This window comes from Malania oleifera, chromosome 6 (assembly GCF_029873635.1).
Source record: "Malania oleifera isolate guangnan ecotype guangnan chromosome 6, ASM2987363v1, whole genome shotgun sequence".
Lineage (NCBI taxonomy): Eukaryota > Viridiplantae > Streptophyta > Magnoliopsida > Santalales > Ximeniaceae > Malania > Malania oleifera.
In genome coordinates this window covers 56,680,085-56,684,365 of record NC_080422.1, presented here as the reverse complement: position 1 = coordinate 56,684,365, position 4,281 = coordinate 56,680,085, and the positions used below count along the sequence as shown (strand labels likewise).

The following is a 4,281-nucleotide window of genomic DNA, read 5'->3' as shown; positions in this document are numbered from 1 at the left end:
GAAGAATATCAGGGTATAGCAAAAATAGTTGGCAAAAACTAATTGTGTATGAGCATATTTCATATTGCTGAATATTTGATTGTGCATTATTTGAGGGGAAGCCTTTTTAGGTGTAACCCACTTTATATTTCTGGTCGTGTATTTGTCATCATCAAAAAAGGAGAGATTGTTGACTTTATGAGTCCAATCCTATTTTGATAATCACAAATCACTTGGTATTTGATTTATGCATTGAGATTGTGAACAGGAACAATATCTAGCATGCACGGACAGTAAGAAAGTTATGGAAGCCATTGGGATTAAAGTACATACAACTTGGCACAATTCATGGAACTAAAAGAGTAGAAGAATGAAGATGCAAGCGGCAAGTTCAAGATCTTCATGGGAATGGGTATTTAGAACTGAATGTATTTACATATTTCATATGATTTAATTTGAAGCTCAAAATATACCCTAAACTGACCTTAGGACTCATGCATCTCATGACAATATTTAGGGGATATTTATGGACTTGGAGACTTATTTTAAAACCCTGAAAAATATTTTATAAAAGAGCAAAGAAAGATAGCAAAATAGATTTTTGAAACTAAAATGAAAAAACCAAAAAGTGTACTGTTCAGAAGACTGAAGTCTACTCTTAGTCGTATGAAGATTTAACTTCATAAGACTGAAGTTTAAGCTCAGTTGTCTGAAGAATTTTTTCAGAAGACCGAAGATTAAGTTCAGTTGTCTGAAGATTTATTGGAGCAACACAGAAACAGGTAGAAGCACATCAGAAGACTGAACCTTGACTTCAATCATCTGAACACACAACTTCAGAACTCTAAACCCCAAATTTAGACGTTTGACCTTGTGTCCAGTTCAATTTTTTGAAGCCTTAAGAACTTCAGTCATCTGATCCCTAATCCTCAGTCATCTAAACCTTCGGGAAGATTAAAAATTTAATCTTTAGTGAGAGAACACGCGAGTTATTTTTTAATCAAGCTAATCCAACAGTTTGGATTTATCCTAAGGCCAAGGATACCTATATAATTAACCTCTAAACCCTAGTGCCCTAACTTTTGGCATAAGATAGAGTGTATTGAACATTTAGCACAATTTGGGAGAGCATCGAATACACTGCTGAATTCTTGCTTGGGATTTCAAAGCTTATACGTCAAAATTGAGCTAAGGCTACATTGATTTTCAAAAGGATATTCTAGTGATTGTTGTGCATTCAACTTGGTATTGAGGTTTGGTAAATCAATCTTTTGCTACTACTTATTCTCAAAGATTTTTTCATCTCAAAATCTATCTTTGAATATTATTTGAGAAATTGATCTTGAGTGTACTTATATACATATAGATTGTTTTGACAAGATCACTACTTGAGATAAGTTTTTCCAATGGTAAAATATTTTTTATTCAAGTGGGTATTCATTTAAAGACTCAATATTTTCGATATTACAAGACCATTTGATTAAATATCCTTAGTGCTCATAACTATATATTATTGAGGGATATTTTCTGAAAATATTATATTATGTTTTTTATCTTTGGAACACATATCACACACACACACACACACACACACACACACACACACACATATATATATATACATATTCATATACAAAGATTATATTGTATTTTGGATATTTGGAATAAACTTCTCGATCTAGATTTTTGGAGAAAAACTGAATTACTTATTTGTAATGAGCTCATTTGGTTGGATTCAATATTTGAAGTGGAATAGTCATATTCTTTTAATCCAAAGATTATTTAAAACTCTAACTTCTCCAAAGCACTTACTTATATAATTATTTTGGGAGATTTGATCAAAGGAAATTTTGTGAAGCATATCATTCATATAATGATTACATCGTTACATACATGTTGAGCTTCAAGTTTTATCATATGGATATGTGTTAGGTTTTCCATTGTACTCACTAGATTTGTTAGAAGCAACATTGAGTTGTTTTTCAGATTTGAAATTCTATATTGTAATCACGGTTCGGGTTGTGAACCGGGTAAGGAGGAAGTTGTACCTCTTGTAAGTAACGGATGTAAGGGAAGCTCCGTCTCAGTTAAAGGAGCAGGGATTTAGTGGAATCCTTGAGTGGGTTGCGCAAGGCGAGGACATAGGCTAGGTTGGCTAAACCTCATAAAAATTGTGTTTGCCTTCTCTCTCCCTTTACTCCTTTTAATTTCCGCTACGCATTTCATTACTTATCCTGCATATGTGTATATTGAATAACCTCACACGCACTTGATAATTAATTGGGTAAAATCGAATTTATTGAGATAACAATTTGAATCAATTTCAAATCCCTGCAATTAATTTGTTAAATATAAATAGGGATTAAGTGGTAAATAATCTTAAAGAAGTTAAATAAAACCAATTCACCCTCCTCTTGGGATTACACGTGAACTAACAGATTAGGTGCACGAATAAACTTTGCGTATTACCCTCTTCTCTTTCTCATTCACTTCCTCACTCAATTGCTTTATGGCTTTATTATCTGTCATCTTACCACTTTGGAGAGTGGTCACTGCCTGGGCCTACTCGAGATATGACGAAGGACCAATGTCCGGTTCATATTCCACCTCGTATTGTCCCTTGGGGTTCACTAAAGGTTGACTTGGCAACTTACCCTCATCTCTTCAGCTCAAGCTAGCAGCTATTTGCCCCATGGTGGATTTTAGCTTTGCGATATACTAGGAGTGAGAGTGAAGGAGTTGTCGATCTACTTAGCGGTCAGCTTCAATGCCTTTGAGGGCTTTCAGCACCATCTTCTGAAAAGAATCGTATTTGGGCTTAGGAGGAGGTTGCTGCTGAAATGATGAAGGTTTGGAGGCAGACGTGGGATGATTGTGATAGTTATCTTATAGGCGAGGAGGTTGGGCATCAGGGGCTTGCGGAGGTCTTTGGGATTGAAGACCCAGAGCTTGTGGCCTCTAGGAGAAGTTAGGGTGCTATTTCCACCCAAGATTGTATGTATTGGAACAGGGATCGTTTGACGGCCTATCATACAAATTATAGGTGGCCTTCACTTCTTTTCACACAAGGTCAGGCAAGGATGGCACATGTTGGCAATTGTAGCATGAATGGGAAGGGTCAGAGCAAAGCGCACACACCTCTACACATGCCTTAGGTTAGGGTTGTTATCCTAAGGATAAGAATTGGTCTAACTTTTGAACTATTGTGTGTAGGGTTGGTGCTAGGTCATGGCTTGTGGCCAACTGATAAACTCCATTAGGTTTGGAGGTGGATGGGTTGGGGGGTCTACGAGTAGCAGTAGTGTGCTGCTATGAATTCTCAGCTAAGTTCTCAAAGAGAACCTAGGCCTCATTCTCATGCTTTGTGAGGAAAGTACCTCCACACGAAGCATCAACCATTAACTTATCTCTCTCAACTAGCCCTTCGTAAAAGGTCTGCACTAATTTTCACTTGGGGACCTGATGATGTGGACATTTTCGGAGTAGGTCCCTAAAGTGTTCCCAAGTCTCAAAAAAGATTTCCCCATCCACTTGTGAAAAACTCATGATGGCTCTTCGAAGCTAGTTAGTCTTCCCAATTGGAAAATACTTCTTTAGGAATTCATGATGCATGGTAGCCCAGTTGGCCACCGAATTCAGCCCTACGGACGTCAGCCAACATTAAGCTTTATCCTTCATAGAGATCAGAAAGAGCCTAAAATGGAGGGCATCATCACTGAAATTGGGTATACGAATGGTCGAACAAATTTCTAGGAACTCATCCAGATGCTGATAAGGATTTTATACAGAATTCCCATGAAAAGTGGGCACCATCGAGATGACAGAAGTATTAACCTCGAATTGCGCCGCCCAAACATCTGGGAACCGGATGTAAGACGGCGAGGTGTATGTGTTGACTCTATGAGTCCAATCCTGTTTTGATTATGAAAAATCACTTGGTATTTGATTTGTGCATTGAGATTGTGAACAGGAACAATATTTAGCATGCACGAAAGGATAATAAGTCATGGAAGCCATAAAGATTAAAGTATACACATCTTGGCACAATCCATGGAACTAAAAGAGTAGAAGAATGAACATGCAAGCGGCAATTTCAAGATTGTCATGGGAATGTGTATTTAGAACTGAATGTATTTACATATTTCATATGATTTAATTCAAAACTCAAAATATACCCTAGATTGACCTTAGGACTCATGCATCTCATGAACATCTTTAGGGGATATATATGGACTTAGAGATATTTTTAAAACCCCGGAAAATATTTTATAAAAGAGCAAAGAAAGAGAGCAAAGCAGATTT

The 4,281-nt window shown here is 36.9% G+C and overlaps 1 non-coding gene across 1 annotated transcript; it reads left to right on the top strand.

The window, feature by feature from the left end:
• Positions 1-3,436: 3,436 nt before the first annotated feature.
• LOC131159030 (small nucleolar RNA R71) lies at positions 3,437-3,542 on the top strand. The gene has a single exon (XR_009137646.1). It is a non-coding gene; the product is annotated as a small nucleolar RNA R71 (small nucleolar RNA).
• Positions 3,543-4,281: the final 739 nt, after the last annotated feature.